Source organism: Borostomias antarcticus, assembly GCF_949987555.1.
Source record: "Borostomias antarcticus genome assembly, chromosome: 17".
NCBI lineage: Eukaryota > Metazoa > Chordata > Actinopteri > Stomiiformes > Stomiidae > Borostomias > Borostomias antarcticus.
In genome coordinates, this window is record NC_140250.1 from 14,860,875 (window position 1) to 14,882,048 (window position 21,174).

A 21,174-nucleotide genomic window follows, 5' to 3' on the forward strand; every position below is an offset into this window, starting at 1 on the left:
TTACACTGGGTCGGAGCCGGGCGTTTTGCAGAGGAAGAGGAAGAAGGAGGAGACACATGAGGGTCTCTGTCCGGACCCTAATTATTTAAAATGTCTTAAATTTAAAAAGAAAATCTTACAAATCATGTGCCTGAAATCCAAACAGCACAATGCCTGAGTAGCATGTTTATTCTGCATCACCTGGGGCTTGAAATCACAACCATAGACACCAAGGGAAGGTCATGTTCTTGTTGAGCCAAGTGAGAAGCTGGTCTTTGCTTAGCCTTCTAATAAAACTTATTATTTTTTATTTTATTATTTATGTTATTTATGAGTGACACTGCACCATAGAACAAACGCATGCATGCATGCACGCATGCACGCACGCATATAGTGTAAGTAATTGGAGGCAGTTGGGTGTATTTGATACTGGTGATTGTTTTATATATTGACTCAAACAACGAACAACACTTATTCTTCTTAAGCTCTCTTCGTTATGGACCACACTGTGGGAGAGGCAGAGAAACAGACAGTGAGAGAGTGACACAGCCTATATGAATAGCAGCCTAAAAGACACTGCCTAGAAGAAATCTACTCAATCAGGACCTGACTGTTCTCAGACTGTATCGATCAACCGCAGGGTTGTTTAGCAAACCGGAAAGGCCAAGGTCAATCGGCCAGTGCTTCTCTCTACATCTTCTGTGACAAACATCAATCAATCAAAGCTTTATTTGTATAGCGCATTTCATATCCAGAGGCAACACAATGCGCTTTACAGAGAACAAGGGAGGTGGGCATACGACCCACCTCTACATATTCCAGAGGGAAGCAAAAAAAGAGTAATCACCCGGGGCCAGATAAGTGAGCTGTAAAGATTCTTCCCTGACCCCTCTCAACAAGGCGATCGAGCAAGCTCCAGGAGTATGTTTGTCTACCGGCTAAGAACATTTATAAAGCAATACATTACATTAAATTACATTTCAGAGTAAGAGAGGCTAAAAAAGCATCATAGGAGAGACATGGCAAATACTGGTGTGTGTTTTCTATGGCCCAGGCCTAAAGCCGGAAGTGGGCTGGTGTATGTCTGTGTGTACGTGTGTGTGTGTTAACTAAATGCTACGACATCCACAGCAGACACAGGGGTATCTATCGGACTCCGGAGGTCTGCTGGTGACAGTGGGGCATCCAATGGATCTGTTTAGAAGATAGGAGGGAGAGAGAGAGGCACTAGGGAAAGGGAAGGCAGAACAGGGTTAATAGCACAGAGCCATAAAAGCAACACAGATATTAAAACAGGCAACCTGGAGCAAGCTCCTGGAATATATTTGTCTAATGGCTAAGAACATTTATAGAGCAATAAATTACATTAAATAAAATTTTCAGAGCAAGAAAGGCTAAGAGCATCAGGTCCAGGCCTAAGCCGGATGTGGACTGATGTGTGTCTGTGTGTACGTGTGTGTGTGTGATATATTGTCAATGACTGACTTCAATGTTTCACTGTAAAAACACCACTTCAAGAACCAAAATAGTAAAAATAACAGGCTGAATACACTATCGGGGTTACAAACTCATCATTACCAGACTCTGATTGTTTTTCACTGCGTTTGGAAATACATGGGAGTGAATGCAGCTGACAGCTAACTATAGCTCATTCACCTCCATGTATTTCCAAACACGAAAACAATGGCAGTGAAAAACAATCAGAGTCTGGTAATGATGAGTTTGTAACCCCAATAGTGTATTCAGCCTGTTATTTTGACTATTTTTTTGGTTCTTGAAATGGTGTTTTTACAGTGAACTTTTAACATTGAAGTCAACGGGCACTTCCGCATTCGCACCCCCAATTACGTCAGACTGACCTGCGGTGAATAAGGCGAATTAGCCAGGAGAAAACACAAGTTGAAAACAATTTCGTCAAGGGGTTGAGTCTACGTGGTTCTCATGAGTGTAAAGACGACACTGAAAGTGGAGTTTCTAAAAATGTTTCCCCATTTTCAAAAATGTCCGGTTTCAGTGTCTTAAAACGTTGTTTGCGTGTGGACGGGATGCCAGAATATGTAGAAAATGGCCGATTTCAAAAATGATGTTGGTGTAGCCTACAAGGCACCTCGCGTCACCAGGCTCTTCTCGGGAGATGCGTTCAAGTGCTCCTCGGAAATATCTTATTTACCATATTTACGAGTTACGAACACATGAACGGCCCTCCAAGGTCGTAATTCCGAGTTTGAAATTGGGAAATAACGATGATACCCGAGTTTACGAGTTGTGACGTTTCATGACGTCCTGGACAGCAAAAATGGCGGAAAAAATGGAAACCCTGGCAGCAATTGACGGTAATAAATTATATAGTTCGTTATTCTGTTCATAGTAACTCATTTACTCTAAGTAGTTGCACACTTTTGTGTATTCAGCTATTAGCTGTAGCAAGCAAGCACATTTTTTCTATGAAGCATGCCATGCGAGTGTGTTACAACTAGCTAACACTGGTTACAACATTGATGAGGGAGTCTAAATGAAAGAAATAGTCTAGCTAAATGTCTAACCATTCCTTATTATATACCTTGCATTCCCTAGTGTTCGTAGATGACTCCATGAGAATGTTCTTGGACATAAATAGGACCAAGTTATTGACTCAGGTCCTGTACCAAGCCCAAGGGGATCCGGCCTTGTACCTTGATAAGTCCATGACCATTCGGGTAAACCCTATCCTCATTGGATGCAGTCCTTCCAGAGCTACTGCTGAGTTTTGGTCTGTGCATAATGAATTAGCTTAAGTTCAGGGATAGGCAGTATACTTTTACTTCAGATATGCCATGTACATAAACTGCTTTGGATGGCTCATTGCTGGCTAAGTGAATGCTTCTACAGCATAGCTTCAGTACTAATTTACATTTCTTCAAAATGTTTAGGTGTAGGTGAGATTATCAGCAAAGGCCAAGCCCCGCCCACCCTGCCAACCCCTACAACTCTGCCAACCCCTACCACTCTGCCAACCCCTACCACCACCCCACCAACCCCTACCACCACTCTGCCAACCCCTGCCTCCTCATGAAGTGTTTACTAGAGACCAAACTCTGTTTTTAATTGACCTGATGCGTCAGCATCTCACAAGCAATGAGGCAGATCTGCCAAAAATGCTGGCTGAGCTGGGGAACAGGGTAAGAATGGCATGAGGCCAGAATAAACTGTTCTGGATGGACATAGTGCAGAAACTAACAGACCAGTTTCATGTACAGTTCGATCAGGGAAAGGTTGCAATAAGTGAGCCACACTTGAAAATGCCTTCAAAAAAATTAAAGATAGTAACATCTTGACAGGCAGAGGAAGTGTTAAGTTTGAGTTCTATGAGGAAATGAGTGAGCTTATTGGAGGTAACCATGATGTAGACTTCCCTGTCGTAGGAACTGCAAGGGGGTAGAGATTCAAAGACCTGAGGCCCTGACCAGAAGGCCAACTTCAGGACCCTCTGTCAGCAGTTCTGGGTGTACCACTGGCAGTACATCTCCAGAGCTGTCAACCCACACTCAGGGATCGCTCAGCACCCCCACCTCCACCATCAATCCAGCTGACCGCAACAGGAAGAAAAGGGGGTGGCAGCAGGATGAACTCGTTGAGTTCCTCAGATAATCTGAAGTGTCTAGCCAGAGACATGAGGAACACCTGAAACAGATGCAGGCCTCTCAGGCATCATTTGAAAGCCTCATGCGATCTTTTCTTGAGAAGCAATAAAAAATGTTAGCCTTTGTTAAGTGCCTGTGCCTGGTACAACCAGGGTGATCAGTTCATGTAGATCCTGTTAAAACATTGTTCTATAGGGCACTATGTTTCACTTTGTAGTCCTATTTGTTTGGTTCAATTACAGCACTATTGATGCAATAAGCTATAGAAAACGGAAACTTTTTGTACTTTTCTATTTTATTTGTATACATAGATATAGATTCATGGAGCTGTTGTTGCATGCTCAGAAGAATACTGTTCAGACATTGTTTTGAATGTCGGTGTACTATGTTTCACTTTAAAGTCGACTTTGTTTGGTTCAATTACTATTGATGCAATAAGCTATAGAAAAACTAAGACCTTTTTTTTTTTTTTTACTTTATAGAGATTTAGACATTTTCTAGCAGTTGTCGTATGCTCAGCAGGATATTGTTAAAACAGGTGCACTTTGCAATAAACAATACAAGGCAAGTCTTTCTGTGTTTCATGTATACTGTAGCAGGGTGTGAGGATATCACACAGAGACTTCTTAGAATGACCAAACATGGTGCTAGCAGCTTTATTAAATAAACAATACATTTGCATAGCACGGGAGAACTTGCTGCAATGACAGTAGACAGAGACAGGTCACTACAGTAAGTGAAAAGACGGACACTTTGAAGGTGACAGAAAATCTCACATCTTAAAACACATTCCTAAACGCATAAGTTAGAGGTCCCTATGCTAAAGTTATTCATTACAATTCCCTACAATAACAAATGTACCCACGATTGCCCATACAGTACCCTGAGCAAGACAATGACATGCAGCACAACATGGAACACTTACTGTATACAGCGGTCGCTGCTACAAATAAAATCATTAACAACGTGCACAGCTATTATTTGACAGTTGGGGGAGGCACTGTGTGTGTGTGTGTGTGTGTGTGTGTGTGTGTGTGTGTGTGTGTGTGTGTGTGTGTGTGTGTGTGTGTGTGTGTGTCATCTCTGCTTTACTCGTTGTCATCGCCGAGCCTTGGGCACCCACGAGGATGCTCTTCACAGACATTGGAGACTGCAATGCCCATGTTGTGCAGAGTGCATGCTGCCACAATGAGCTTGACTACAATGTCCAGCCTGGTGGTCTGGAGATCACAAAGTCACCTCCACTTGCACTTCAGTCTCCCGAAGGCCTGCTCCACCACCACTCTACCACAACTGATCTTTGCATTCCTCTGCAGGTCCTCCTCAGTCAAGACACCATTGTCATGCTTTGGCGTAACGATGAAGGGGTAGGTATTGGAGATATATGCAGTATTTCCCAGAAGGCGATACTCTCCTAACAGCCCTCAACATTCTTGAGTCATGAACTCGGCCTGGGGGCCCTGCAAAGACATCCAGGAACCGTCCTTCGTCGTCAACAATGCCCTGGAGGAGGGCCGAATAGAACGACTTCCTGTTAAGGTAGTCACCCCCCCTGACTACTGGCCGCTGGACTTTGATGTGACATCCATCAATAGCACCAATGATGTCCCCAATACCACACAGACGCCGATACACAGCGGCGTTAGCCCTCTTCTCACACTCCGTGGGCCAGGTGATGTGGGACTCTGCAAGGATACAGGTTGACTCCAATATCTCCAGGACAGCATTGTGGGCAGATCCCTGGGACACATCAAACTTGTCAGAGAGTTCCCTGAAGGAGTTCTCATTGGCCATGTACCATAAGAACATGGTCACCTTCTTCAGAAATGGAACCCTCACAGGACCGCCAGGCCTGTCATCAGTAAGGCCCAGTTGACAGTTTGAGTTAACAAATTCCATTTGGGTTATACTAATACAAAGTGCCCATTGAAAAAGTATAGTATGATGCATGTGCAGTGTGTAATGGATTTTTAACTGTTCTAGTCAAAAAGGATTTGCCAAGATTCGCTCAAACAGGTTAAGTCTGGTTTATTGAGAAAATATACGAGCGCAAGGACTTCAGGACAACGCACGTGAGTGGTTTATCCAAGTGAAGTGCCGCAGCCTGGTCTTGTGCGGCCTTATATTCAAGCAAAACACAGGTATGGCGCTTCCAGGATGTGAATGGCTAACCCATTGTACGTCATATTAAATGGCAGGCGTCATCAACAGTGGTCGAGAATACAGACACGTGACATGAGAAAATGCGGTAATTTCTTGAAGGGACAAAGGGACAAAGGATGGTTATTCTGGAGTAGACAACGTCTAGGTGTGTTGATCTCCTGGAGGTCATCCTGTCATGAATTAGGTTAGCACAGCTATGTGAAAGGTTGAGGGAGGTGGTGAGTAATTCAAAGGAGGTGATGAAACTATTATTATTTAATAAACTATTATACTATATTTCTATGACAATTCCCCGGTTTGTGCCTAACCAGGCACATAAAAATATAGAAATATCAAATATAAAATCCAAACACAAAGTGTAAACATTCAGCTATGCTATACATGTGGAAAGGAAGTAATCTCTTCTTGTCCACTAGGTGGAGCAGAGTAAAAAGGCCTGAGAATTTTATTATTAAATATTTAACAAAAATTAAATTATTTTCTTTCCACATGCAAATCACGCACCAAAACTCCTTGGTTCAGAAATTTGTCAGGAAACAAGGTAAAAAAGATGACATGATTACTAGTCTAAAACAGTAGAAGTTCTGAAAAGGGCAAAAGACCTCTTGGTCAATTTAGAGGAAAAACCCAAAGAAATACACCTTCAAACTCATTTATCAGCTCATGTTTCAACCATTGTAACTTCTAAAACAAATATCATACACTTCTTCAAGATAATTTCAAAGTTCATTCACTCCTGTTGTGAGCAATCGAATGTCATTGAGGGAAACAAGGTGACTCCTCTTCTGGATCGCAGCTTCCATGTTTGCGTGTCTGAATGTTCAATGTTGGTTCCAGTGTGTGCGTGTGTGTGTGTTTTGATGCAGTCATTGCTGTTGAGCTTGTCCACTGAATGTTCAATGTTGGTTCCAGTGTGTGCAGGTGTGTGTGCGTGTGTGGTGCATCTTGTGAGGTCATGGCTGTGGAGTTTTTCCATGTTGCCATCATAACAACCATGAGAAGGAGGTGACCAGCAAGGTCATTCCTCCTCCGATTCCTCTTCAGAGGAGAGGACAGTGTGGCGGCCCACTGCTTTGCCCTTGAGATCTCTGGTTCGGCTGCATGGACCGTCGTCTGCTCCTTGGACCCGCCGACAATGGCTCGCATGGACCCACAAAATCCTCTCAGCTACTTTGACAGCTATTCCACACAGGCCTCAATGCCATGGTCCTGATTGTTCCATCTTTTACGGGTAGGTTCACCCCGCTACTTCTACTTCTCTTCCATGTCTTCTGGCCTCTTCTTCTCAGGCTGCTCGTCTGCTCCTTGGTCTGGGACGCAACGGCTCCGGCTCTCATGGACCCACGAAGTCCTCTGTGCTACGTCTGGGTCGGCAGCAGGATCTGGTACGGGCCCAGCCAACGGGCACTGTGGTTTCAGGTCTCGGATCAAAACCCACTGGCCTGGTTGGAGATGATGCAGGAAGCCCTCTCTGGTGTCCGGAATGGTCGCCTTCCCTTAGTGGGGATTTCATACGGGGAGGTATGAAAGATCTCCGGGCATCTTGCAGGTCGGCAATGTCTTTGATAGACATGGGAGGAGAGACCTGTGAATCCACAGATGAGAGAGACAGCATAGACAAAACAGGAGAGCAAGAGGAGAGCAAGAGGAGAGCACCGTAGCTTTAGCAATAACTATATATAACTAACTGAATGAATGACCTCATGTAGAGTCAGTCCTCTGGTCTGGTGTGGTCTCCCTGTTCTGCATAAAACAGTGAACTCTGATGTAAAGCAATATCCGTTAACATCCTTCCCTTCCCCTGTTTTTTGAAACATGATCTGGTCAGTGTGCTAATTTGAAAACATAATGAAAGCATGGAAGATGCAGTATAGGTTATGCTAATTATGAAATGAGCATTCATTCAAAATCAGGGTGAGAGAGGAGAATATCTGAGAGGTTTGAGCGTGGCTTATTGATTTCCTCCACTACGTCGACACAGTCATGTCTCTCCGCCTTCTGGAGGAGGAAGCAGAGTTAAGAACAGTGCATCTTTAAAATGCACGGTCAACAGTACATTCTGATAAAACAGCAGCCTTGCTGTGTGCAGGTGTGATGTTTCTCCCTGTAAAAGAAGAATAGACACAGCATGCAGGACATGGACTAAACAGCGTGCGCAGTGCTACTAGGTCTTAAACATAGCGCCAGTGGTAGCTGCCACTGATTTCAAGTAGGACACGAGTCCTCTTAACAGAGTCTTTTTGGAGTCAGAAATACTTAAGCAGGGTGCATTGGTCAGTCTCTGTTTAAGCGTCGTTAGAGCCTGTCGGGCTCGTCAGTCCATGTAATTTTGTCAAGGGGAGCTAGCTTTTGTCCAATGAGGGTTATGTCTGCAAAATCCGGGATAGACTCTGCAGTAGCCTACAGTCCCAAGCAGTGCATTACTCAAATAAAATAACACTGAAATGAACTCGCTTCATTTACAATTAACAAAATATTAATTATCTAAAACTTCCCTCTTCTGCATTTGAGGACAGAGTATTGGGCACGCTTCGGACGAAATGGCCTCTTGGGTTTGACAATCTTCCCTATGTCATACTTATCTGTCGCCCACGGTGAGTCGGGTGACATGGCGTTGGCCCTGCATCCCAGGAACCACAGGTGTCGCCCATCTGTAGGGAAGCAGGCCGGTAACCTCCATCTCCACCTCCGGTCCCGTGCCCGTCTCCTGGTTCGGCATTCATCCGTCACTCCCGGAACGACAGTTGTCCCTACTTCACTAATCAGTGTTTAGGCTACTAGCCTACTAGGCGTATTAGCCCACCGATCCAGGTCTTGATTTGGTCTTGATTTGATTTGGTCTTGACTTCCGTAAGCTAGAATCATTTTACATGGCCTACAATGTTAAGAGAATAACAAGCTAGTTAGACCGGTGTCAACGGACCGTAACGTGGACTGTATTTTCATGAGGACTGTAGGGGGTGACGGAGCACTACCAAAATGCTAAACACGGATGTAAATGAAGCAATATGGCAGAATACAAGACGCATTTAAGTCAAAAACAGTCTGAAAGTCGATTTCCTTTCACTGAAAGAAGGCGCAAAAATCAAGTTTTATTTGGATTTGTATGGGTATGGGCTTACCCTGGCTTATAGGAGCAATCACCACTGGTAGAGGTACCAATAATTTGCAACACTTGGGACAATTTAATTGTTCCTATCAAAACGTAAACAACTATAATTCCACACCAAAACGAAGTCCATCACGGCAACTCATGCTCAAAAACCACAACGCCTTTTATCAAACTGAAATAGCTCTGCCAGTGCTAACCATCTTTGGGCTACTGTATAACATCACATTCATAAGCCATCGTTCTGACACCATAATAAGGGGAAGCTTTTGTCAACGACATGCAACAACAGGTCCTTATCTCTCACATAGCAGCAAATTCACACACATTGCCAACATGATCAATATGAAATGCATAAGGTTGCGTGTCCACCAACAAGCTGTATTTTAGAGGTGGTGCTGTTTTCTCGTAGTTTACAATCATAATGAGCTCTAGGGCGCTATAGGGACGAGAGCTGTGTTCCAAGCACTTTTTAGTGCTGTAGCGCCGTGAGCTCAAGGCTTTTTGAAAGGCAGTTGAAAAAAGTTGAACTTTTTGGGCTAGAGTGCAGGCTGTAAAAGGTTGTTCTGATGACGACAGCGGTCGGTTTTTGGCAAAACTGCAGAGACAGCAAACATTAGCACTAGCTAACATTAGCTAGCTATCTTAACCAGACTAGTTAATCTGCAGTCTGCAAAAACACGACACTCGTTGCTAACACAGGTGTTAAACAGCGAGCTCTAAACCCCAGCTTGGCGCTGTTCAGCTACATTCAGCTTGCCGGTGGACACGCACCCTAAAGCTGCAAAGCAGGACTCACCATTTCATTAGGTTTTGCTAGCCATTAGCCGGTCGTATTGGCCAAAGTTATTTACTTGAACGTGCCTCAAATCCCTTGTCTGGCTGTGTTCCAGCTTAGGCTGTATTCTGCAACTGTATTGTAGGGGAAACACTGCTGCTAGCCTGTGTAATAGTAAGTAAGTTTATTTATTTATTTATTTATATATATATAACGTTACTGTAGCCTACATAAACTTGTTTCAGTCACAAGAACGCAACAGGTTTACTTTTTGTAGTTTGTGTAACGTTAGTTGTTACCTACTTTGATTTGTGTCCTCCTCCTGCCTACTATCTTCCTCTCTCTTTCTTCTCTGTCTGCTTCTTTCAACACCATCACGCCAGGTATGGATTGTGTGCTCATGTAGGCGCATAAAAAGAAAAAACAGAAATAGTCCAAAATAAACCAAATCCTCCTCCATACTGTCCCGACAGTGGAAAAACAGATGGTAACGGTTCTCACGAGTCCAGGACAGAATGGAGCCAAACGTAACTGCCTTCGGTCCGACAGTGGAAAAACAGCTATAGTGTTTGATGTTCTGGGAATTTGATGTTCTTCGTCTTGTGGTGGCACAATCAGTTTGTCACAGTTAATTAATCTGCAAAACAGACTGTACATTTATTTAAAGATTAAAAAAAAAAATTTTGTTCCCATGGTATCTCTGCCGTCTCTTACCTGGTAAATACATGCAAAGTATAGCCTATAATGGGTATATAGCCTACATTGGGTAGTTCTGGGACCACTGCCTCTTGTGGTAGCAACATACTGCCTCTTGTGGTAGCAACATAGAACTGCAGGTCAACAAGGGAACACATAGGGATGTATTAATTGGGAAGGGAGAGAGGGACAACCCGACATCTGCTCTCCATGCTGTGCGGGCTTACAGCCATGCACAAAAAAAAAGCATCTTGCCTTCACTTTTTTGTATTTTTATGCATTTAATTTAATTTGTTGACTTCTTCACATTTCATTTGACTGCCATCTACCTGCATGTATGTGTCTGTTAATGTTGTTAAATGAAAATGTAAAAAAAAAAAAAAAGCATACGGAAGGGGGAGGTCCCGTGCATGCGCAGTTAATTAACACTGGAGAATCGAAGGCGTCAAGCTCAACGCAAATAATAGAGGGAGCCTTGCCTAAACATTTGCATAATCCTCCTTTATATGGGTGAATACCCGCCGTACTCCACATTAGTTCCTGTGAAGCAACGTTTTTAAGAGCTTTATTGATAATTTTAGTACATTACAAAAAATACAATACTTGACAGTTTAACAACAATAATAATATTATATAATAATCAGATTAAAAATTCAAAGTGCCATTGTGCAATAGCCAGTTGAATAACAGGCCTACAATTCAATACAATATTACAAAACAATAAACAATTCAAGTCAGGTCAGATCAATTGTGGCCCAGTTAAGTCTCGGGTGTGTCCTGTTTAGATCAATGGTCCTTCTCCTTTTGAGTTCGGTTTTGATCTGTTTTAAAACCATACATGAGCCAATGAAGGTGCCATCGATAGACATTTTGCACCGGGTTTTCCATAGTTTAAAAACAGTGATACAGATACATATATAAAACAGTTTATGGTTGTCGGTGCTGTCAAAATTGGCATACACCATTTTCCATTCGCAAGGCACTTTGACTCCTATATCATACATTTTTTTCCATACATATTTGGCTCTATCACATTCTATTATAAGGTGTTCTATTGTTTCTATTTCTTTACAGGTTGGCATTGGGCACTCCACTGTCCTGACTGAGGGGAGGTAGTTCAGCACCTCTCTGACGGGTAGCTTGCCGTTTACCGTCAGCCACATAGTGTCACGCATGACTCCAGATATATCATCACAGTTTAAATATTTGATTAATTGTTTACTTTGGTCTTCTGTTAAATCTTTATACAATACCATCCCCCCATAGAGGTGGTCACTTATCTGTTGATATATGCTTTTGCTAGTTTGAGAGCACCAATCAATATTTAGACCGGCGTACTTGTCTACGAAGACTGCATATGACACCTTGTGGCCAGGTACGGTTGGTCCACGTCTTGTTCGTTTCCACTGGTCTTTTTCCCCTATCCATGTTGCTTTATTTTGTATTCCTTTTGCTATGTTTTTACAATAAGCTATGTTCAGCTTCAGGCCAACATCTACAGCACCGAGACCACCATGTGCCGTGCTCTTATACATCAGGGCTCTCTTTGCCACTTCCCTGTTGCTTCCCCATATAAAACGAACACACATTTTATTAATCTTTTGCATTGTGGTTGCAGGTGGTGGGAGTATGTTGGCTAAAAAAAGTAGTTTTGATATAATAAAGGTCTTTACAATCTGTATTTTTGAGTTGTATGTACTTGTCCTGAATCTCCACTTGTTAGTCTCTTCTTCTATTTCTTTTTCTTTTCTCTGCCAATTTTTGTGTATGACATCCTTATTGCTGAATAAAATTCCTAATATTTTCATTTCTTCTTTTACATCTATGAGCAGCTTAGGTTTTTTCTTTTCCTCTCCTATCCAGATGCACTCAGTTTTGCTATCATTTAGCTTGGCTCCTGAAGCCTGCTCATACTCATGAAAGTGTTCTCTCACTATGTCGAGTTCCTTCTGATTTTTTATAAAGACAGTCACGTCGTCGGCATAGGCAGCCACCCTCTCTCTTGTCCTATGCGGCTTAACTCCTCTGATTCTTTTATCATTCTTTATTCTGTTGAGAAGTGGGCTGATGGCTATAACATAGAGCGCTGCGCTCAGAGGACACCCTTGTTTCAGTCCTTTCTTTAGCTCAATAAAATCAGTAAGACTCCCATTAACCTTGACGGCAACCTGCGACTTTGCATACAATAGTCTAATCATATCAATAAATACTTCAGGGAACCCATATTTTTTTAAGACACACCATACATACTCCCGGTTTATGAGGTCAAAAGCTCTCTTCTGGTCAAACCCGACAATGAAGAAGCCCTGATCTGTAGGCCTGTCTGCCATTATCATTTCTCTGATTTTACTCAGGTTGTCCCACATGACGCGACCTTTTATTGCACATGTCTGTTCCTCCTCTATGATTCGTTCTAGGACACTACTTATTCTTAACATTATTATTTTAGCAAAGATTTTATAATCTATGTTCGTTAAGGTTATCTGTCTCCAGTTATTAAAATCACTTTCATCACCCTTTTTAAAGATCAGAGAAATAATGCCCTGGTAAAAACTACTGTGCATGTGGTTTGTAGCAATACCTTCATTGAAGGTAAAAGCCAACATTTCTACGAGCTCCCCGGAGAAAGCCTGGTAGAACTCACTTGGGAGGCCGTCAGGACCTGGTGATTTCCCTCTGCTCAGAAGTAAGATGGCAGACATGATCTCCTCTCTGGTTATGGGACCCAGCAGCCCTGCAGTTTCACAGACACCTGCCAGCAAGGCCTTCGATAGGAAGTACTCGGGACCCTGTGAGCTGTCATTAACATTCCCATACACTTCCTCGAAGTTGTCTATGATCACTTGAGTGATTTCTTTATCATCATGGACAATATTGCCATCTCTGTTTCTAAGTACTTTGATACATTTATGGTCTACTCTTTCCTTATATTTATGTATGATCGTATTAATGTTTGAAGGGTCATCTGCTTCTACTCCTGCATGCACTTTCACTGTACTTACATATTCATTATTAAAAACTGCAAGCTTTGTCTCAACATCTTCAAGCTTCTTTTCATCTTGCTCGGTCAAAAGGCATTTCCTTATACATTTAATATCTATATATGTTTTCATTAAATCATTATACTCCTTATTTCGATTTCCATTTAAAAGTTTACATTGAAGAATAAGGTGCCTTTTAAGGCTTCTCTTCATCTCCTCCCATAGCTCTACAGCCGAGCCGGTGAGAACTCTTAATTCTTTCACTCTTCGAATTTCCTTTCTCACACTTTGTAACACATCTGTGTTTTTCAGACAGTGCACATTTAATTTCCAGCTGTTCTGCCGGGGGCCTGCTCTTGGGAGGCTGACCGTGGTCCGTACAGCCAAATGGTCAGAGCTGACCCAGGCCTCTGTTCCATACGTTTGTACATTAAACTTGTCGGATACATAAACCCTGTCTATCCTCGTTTTGTACCTAGCTTCAAAACGAGTGAAACCGGTTGCATTTGGGTGGAGAACTCTAAAAACATCTTTCATTTTGAACATTTCACATGTGGTTTTAAGTGTTCTGCTAGCTCGGCTAAGCTTGAAAGGTCTCGCTGGGATACGGTCGTTGATTTCAGTAGTGGTATTGAAATCTCCTGCCAGAATTATATCATGTTGTCCACACAAAACCTCTTTGACCCTATCAAATAGTTGTACTTTTTCCTTGTCCTTCTGACTTGTATAGACATTGATCAACCTGAGTTTTTGCTTTTTCATGATACAATCCAAGACTAGCAGGCGACCAGGTATGAGCTCTCGTTTCTTTATTATCTCTACGTCTTTTGTGTTAAAGAAGATTCCTATGCCATCTGTTCTATCAGTGCCGATGGTGAATTCAGAGTGTCCATTCAACCAACGTGCTTTTACATCTCTAACATCGTCTGTTGTTTTTAGCCATAGCTCTTGTACAAAGATGACATCGGCTTTGATGTTTTTTAGAACCGCTAGCTTCTCTCTCCTCGGCTTTTCCGATAAAATACCTCTGAGATTGATGGTAGCAATGTTTAGGCTCATGAGGTATATAGTTGCAGCTAGATAAAAGGCACGTCTACACATCATTCATGATTTTTGTTCTTCTTCTTGTCTTTCTTATTTCTCGTTCTCTTTCTTTCCTGGGTTCTAGTGTCCTCAGGGGACAATCTCCCTCTCTTGCCCACTAGATTGGGGAAGTTTTCTGGTGTCACCTGTAGAGAGGCGCCTTCCTCGCCTTCCGTCCGCCCGCACAGCATGGCTAGGGCTTCGTCCAGATCGACGCGCAGGCTGGCTGAGTCGGGTACCACACTTGCCACCTGGTAACTGGTCAAGCTGTTCTGGCTGATGTCCTGTGATGCCCACGTCCCGACGCCACTGTTGTCTTCCGGGAGCTGGGTTGATGTGTCTGACTCAGAGTCAGACTCAGCTGTTGGTGGTGTCGCTGGTGAGGTTGTCGTCACGTCTGTACCGCTCTCCGCCGCTGTTGACGCCGTCGACAGTGCCGCCTCCCTCGCCGATGCCGCCTCCGTCGCTGGTGCCACCTTCGTCGCCGTTGTCACCGCCGTCGCCGCCGCTTCGGTGGATGCTGCCGTCTCTGGAGCTGCTGCCGATGAAAAAGCGGAGCGCTTCACGGATTTGCGTGTCATCCTTTCGCAGGGCCATGCTAATCTTCTCTGTATCGATCCAATTTTAGTATATGTGCTGCCGTGGCAAGCGATTTTTAGTTGCGACTGGGTGAAAACATTGCCGTTGATCTCTCGGATGGAGCTGTGCGCACTGGGTTTCCAATGGCATTTGACTCCTAAAGTGTCTAAAAGTGCAAGCGATTATGGACAAAAACCGTTGCCCAGTGAGCAAAGTTGTTTGGCGAGGGACTAAAATGATTTAGGGTACACAGATGTGGTGCCAGGGTTTTTAAACGGGGTCTCTTTTGGGGGGCGTAAAGCACAGTGTTGAAACTGGGTCTGAGCCCAGGTCCCTATAAACGTGGTGTCTGCCCGTGTGTGTACGCTAAATTTCTCTCCCTTCCAGGGTGACTCTCATTTGGATTCCCTGCAGAATGACTCCCTCTGGTCTTTTTAGACTGTCTACGTCCCTGGTCTGGCACAATGTCGTCGTTTTGTTGGTATGGCTATGCAGTAAAGTGACCTGAGGCGCACCGGCTGCGTCTCAGGAGTCTCTGAGCACACGTATGTTGTAGTTTCCTTTGAGGAGTTATGAGTTGGACTCATTGTAGCCTACATGGGTTGAGGGTTAGGGTTAGGGTTAGCCCGACTTCTCAGTTCGATTGCTGCCTGGAGACCGTGCATTGTTGTTGAGGCAGTGACCTGCACACTAGCTCCCTAGGGTCTCGTCATTCAGATTGTGCCACAGCTTGTTGTTCTCATTCAATAACCTCCTTTCTTAGTACAAATCAAACCAGATGAAATCGCCTAAAAAAACACAAAAGCACATTGGTTACAGGGGGGCAAACAGTGAAACATAGCCCAACAATCACAACACACACTCTTTTTCTCTTTACTTAATTTGATGACCTGACTATATAAATCTCTTCATCGTGTAATTGAATAGACTATTGTGCCATGATAATTATACAAAGCTTAACAATTTGAAGAAGCCTATCTTAGGCTATAGGCAGGCTCCTACTGAAGATTTACACCTTACACTTCACATGGAAGGTACTTATTGTTGAGTGATCAATTGAGCAAAACTCTTTATGGGCTGTTCTTTACTTAACTAGCCTACCTAATGTGAGTATGCGTGGTTGAGGCAAAATTAAATGAATTTGGCATAGTTTCTGAAAATGGCACTGTTCTCTGCATTCCCAAGAGACCGGACATCTGCCTGACGTTGTGAGCAGTTGTAGCCTACTACTGTAGCTGTATCCCCAAACAGTGGTGAGCACCATGGCCCTGGTCATATTCAAACCCTCTCTCTGCCACTCTTTTCAGACACACTCATGCAAACACATGTTACTGTTTTTAAATTATGGAAAACCCGGTGCAAAATGTCTATTGATGGCACCTTCATTGGCTCATGTATGGTTTTCAAACAGATCAAAACCGAACTCAAAAGGAGAAGGACCATTGATCTAAACAGGACACACCCGAGACTTAACTGGGCCACAATTGATCTGACCTGACTTGAATTGTTTATTGTTTTGTAATATTGTATTGAATTGTAGGCCTGTTATTCAACTGGCTATTGCACAATGGCACTTTGAATTTTTAATCTGATTATTGTTGTTAAACTGTCAAGTAGGCTATTGTATTTTTTGTAATGTACTAAAATTATCAATAAAGCTCTTAAAAACGTCATGCAAACACATGCACACACATCGAAACATGCTAATGTTGAATGTGTACTTTACACGCACACAGCCACACACACACACACACACACACACACACACACACACACACACACACACACACACACACACATCGAAACATGCTAATGTTGAATGTGTACTTTACACGCACACAGCCACACACACACACACACACACACACACGCACACACACATCGAAACATGCTAATGTTGAATGTGTACTTTACACGCACACAGCCACACACACACACACACACACACACACACACACACACACACACACACACACACACACACACACACACACATTCGGGTTGCCTGGTGAAATTAGTTTTCTGCCTTTGACCCATCCTATGCCATTCTTCCTCCAAGGCCCTCCAGGAGCAGTGGGCGCGTGCAGGGGACCGATCCAAGTGCTCTGTCACCTTCTGCATGTTTTCATATTTCATATTGGGATGCCCTCTGCTTTGGAAGCAGAAGAAATTGAAGAGCTGCCATCTCTTTTTGTTAGTATCTCTGCTTTTGTGGCCTTGTGGACAATGCCCTTGTGTTCATATCAGGGTTTGTCATTTTTAAGAAAGCTGTCTTTTGATGTGCGTCCTGCTAGCTTGGTGAGCTAGCATGCTGCTGTAGCATCGTTGGATCAGAGCTAGACTACCACTCGCTTACACACACAAAATTATGTATTATTACTAAATTTGAATGTTGTGGTGGTTTACATAATTCACCTACGGTACTTGGGTGAGGTTAATTGGTTCCGCACGATCTATTATCTTAGGCGGACTTCCGGATGTTATCTCTCTGCGAGTTGTTTGACGTAGTAATGAAACGTTCTGTTGATGTCTCACAATAAAGTGAAGTTAGCTCTATTGTTCGACACTCCGCCTTCGACTCCAATTCTTCGGCACTACACTGGTGACCCCGACGTCAGTCCCGAAGATTCCGAGACTGAACCGAACATGGCAAATACCGCCGTTCTTAAATTGCCGGAGTTTTGGGAGACGTCCGCGGCAGCGTGGTTCGTGCAGACGGAGGCTCAATTCGCCCTCCGTGGGATCACAGACGATTCCATACGTTATTACCACGTTGTCTCGGCACTCGGGAGCTCCACTGCGGCAAGGGCAGTAAGTTTCATTACATCTCCCCCAGCCCGGGATAAATATGCAGGGCTCAAAGCTCATCTCCTAAAGATTTTCGAACTGTCACGGCCAGAACGAGCCCGACGTCTTTTCGCGATGAATGGCCTGGGAGACAGCAAGCCTTCTGACCACATGGAAATTATGCTGAACCTGCTGGGTGCAGAAGAACCCAATTTCCTTTTCATAGAGCTTTTTCTTCGTCACATGCCGCCGTACGTACAGACAGCGCTCGCTAACACTACTATTACTGAACCCCGCGCGCTGGCTGAGGAGGCTGACCGGTTCTTCCTGGCCACCCAGCGTTTCGCCCCTGAGATGCTGGCCCCGACACGCAGTTACGCGCCCCCAGGCGCTGGTGCGTCCTCTATCAGGGGCCCCATCGCCACCGACGGCCTCGCTGGCACAGGCTTGTGCTACTTCCACGCCCGCTTTGGCGCAAAAGCGAAGAGGTGCCGCTCCCCTTGCAACTACAACGCGGGGGGAAACGCCAAAGCCTGCGCTCAGTAGCGGCTGTGAGCGTGGGCACGACGAACCGGCTGCTTTTCATCAAGGACACCCTCTCCGGGTGCAAGTTCCTCTGCGACACCGGCGCCCAGCGGAGCGTCCTGCCCGCTACAGCGGCCGACACCGCCGGCGGGGCTCAAGGACCGCCCTTGACATCCGCTAACGACTCCCCTATCCGCACATATGGCACAAAGACTGTGGACTTGTGTTTCGGGGGTCAGCGATTTACGTGGGAGTTCGTCACTGCCGACATCTCCTTTCCTCTCCTCGGCGCTGATTTTTTGTGTGCCCACGGGCTGCTTGTGGACGTTAAGAACGGCCGCCTGGTGGACGCACTGACCTTCTCCTCGTTCGCGTGTGTCCGCAACGAGGCGACATTCGGCGGTCTCTCCAGCTCGCTCTCGGAGGGTGACAAATATCAGCTCCTCCTCAGTGAGTTCCCCAGCCTGACACGGCCCACCTTCTCCTCCGCCTCAACTAAACATGGGGTCGAGCACCACATCGAGACCAAGGGCCCCCCGATCCATGCTAGGGCGCGGCGGCTCAACCCTGAGAAGCTGGCGGTCGCTAAGTCCGAGTTCGCCAACATGGAGCGCCTGGGCATTATCCGCCGCTCGGACAGTCCGTGGGCCTCGCCTCTCCACATCGTCCCGAAACCGGACGGCGGGTGGCGACCGTGTGGCGACTACCGCCGCCTGAATGATGCCACTACGCCCGACCGCTACCCTGTTCCCCACATTCAGGACTTCTCTGCCCACCTGGCGGGCAGGCTCCTGTTCTCCAAGGTGGACCTGGTGCGTGGTTATCATCAAGTCCCAGTGCACCCCTCGGACATTCCTAAGACAGCTGTGGTCACGCCTTTTGGGCTGTTCGAGTTTCTGAGGATGCCGTTTGGACTCAAAAACGCGGCCCAGTCCTTCCAGCGGCTAATGGATTCAGCGCTCAAGGACATGCCTTTCGTTTTCGTCTACTTAGACGACATCCTCGTCGCCAGCTCCTCAGAAGAGGAGCATCTGAGGCACCTCCACGACCTCTTCACAAGGCTTGACCAGCACGGCCTGATCGTCAACCCGGCGAAGTGCGTTTTCGGGGTGCCCTCCATCCAGTTCCTGGGGCATCTCATCGACATGAACGGGGCCGCCCCCCTCCCGTCGAAGGTGGAGGCCGTTTCCGCCTTTCCCCGCCCACGCTCGGCTCGGGGACTCCGGGAGTTTCTGGGGATGGTGACGTTCTACCACCGGTTCATCCGCCGAGCGGCCCACACCATGCACCCGCTGTACGAGGCCCTTAAGGGCAAAACCCCCGACCAGGACATCGAATGGACGGCCGAAACGGAAGGAGCCTTCGAGGCCACAAAGACCGCGTTGAGCCAGGCCGCGTTGTTGGCCCACCCGTCCCCTGGGGCCCCTGTCGCTCTCACAACCGACGCGTCTGACTACGCCGTTGGCGCTGTGTATGAGCAGTGGGTCGATGGCGCCTGGCAACCGCTCGCCTTTTTCAGTCGTCAGCTGGTCCCCAGGGAGCGTAAATACAGCACGTTTGACAGGGAGCTCCTCGGCCTTTGGCTGGCGATCCGCCACTTCCGTTTCCTTCTGGAGGGCCGTGAGTTTACGGCGTATGTGGACCACAAACCCCTTACATTCTCCATGTCCAAGGTGGCCGAGCCATGGTCCGCCCGCCAGCAGCGCCAGCTGTCATTCATATCCGAATACACTACGGACATCCGACACATCGCCGGCAAGTCCAACGTGGTCGCGGACTGCCTCTCCAGGGCGGTTGTCGGCACGGTGCAGCTGGGCCTTGACTACGCTCGTATGGGCGTGGACCAGGCGTCTGATGACGGGGTGCGGGCCCTCAAGGTTTCGGACGCTGGCTTGCGCCTGGAGGAGGTCGCAGTCGGTGGCTCGGGCGTCAGGCTGTTGTGCGACCTCTCGGCTGGCCAGCCTCGGCCTCTAGTTCCTGCGAACTGGCGGCGGGCTGTTTTCGAGGCGGTGCACAACCTCTCCCACCCCGGCAGGAAGCCGTCCGTGAGACTGGTGGCCCAGAAGTTTGTGTGGCGTGGTCTTAAGAAGGACGTGCTGTCCTGGGTGGACTCGTGTGTGGCCTGTCAGCGCGCTAAGGTGCACCGCCACACCAAAGCCCCTTTGGAACCTTTCGCTGTCCCCGAGAGGAGGTTTGACCATGTCAACATTGACCTAGTGGGTCCGCTCCCCCCCTCGCACGGTTTCACCTACCTGCTCACCATGGTGGACAGGACGACCCGCTGGCCCGAAGCCGTTCCCCTCTCCTCGACAGCGTCTGCGGACGTGGCCCGGGCGTTCATCGGCACGTGGGTCGCACGCTTCGGGACCCCGTCCGACCTCTCCTCCGACCGGGGCTCACAGTTTACCTCGGAGCTCTGGAACGCGGTCGCTGAGGGTTTGGGGGTCAAGCTGCACCGCACTACCGCCTATCACCCCCAGGCGAACGGTCTATGTGAGCGGTTCCACCGTTCCATGAAGGCGGCCCTGCGCGCCGGCTTGACGGACGGCAATTGGGTGGATAAGCTCCCATGGGTCATGCTCGGCCTCAGGTGCGCCCCCAAGGAAGACCTGCAGTCCTCGTCCGCGGAGCTTGTCTACGGCCAGGCACTGCGGGTCCCCGGCGATTTCATTCCGGTCGCCACGGCCCCCTGGTCTGCAGCCCGGCAACGATCCTCCCTGCTGGAGGCCGCCGAGAGGTTCGCACCGGTCCCCACGTCATTGCATGGCGCCCCTGTTTCCCGGGTCCCCCCCAGCCTGCGCTTGGCGGACTTTGTTTTCATTCGCCATGACGCCCACCGCGGGCCCCTACGCCCCCCTTACGACGGCCCGTTCA

At 46.5% G+C, this 21,174-nt stretch overlaps 1 protein-coding gene and 1 pseudogene across 2 annotated transcripts in view; one reads left to right on the forward strand and one right to left on the reverse strand.

Moving 5' to 3' along the window:
* LOC311320209 (histone H3.2) overlaps positions 1–21,174 on the forward strand; it is a gene marked incomplete at its 3' end in the record, with an annotated part of 298,720 nt that overhangs the window by 251,875 nt on the left and 25,671 nt on the right. The gene's annotated exons all lie outside the window — the stretch shown is intronic.
* On the reverse strand, positions 4,688–5,498 carry LOC311320281 (annotated as a pseudogene). Its single transcript has one exon. The product of its transcript is annotated as an uncharacterized misc_RNA (transcript).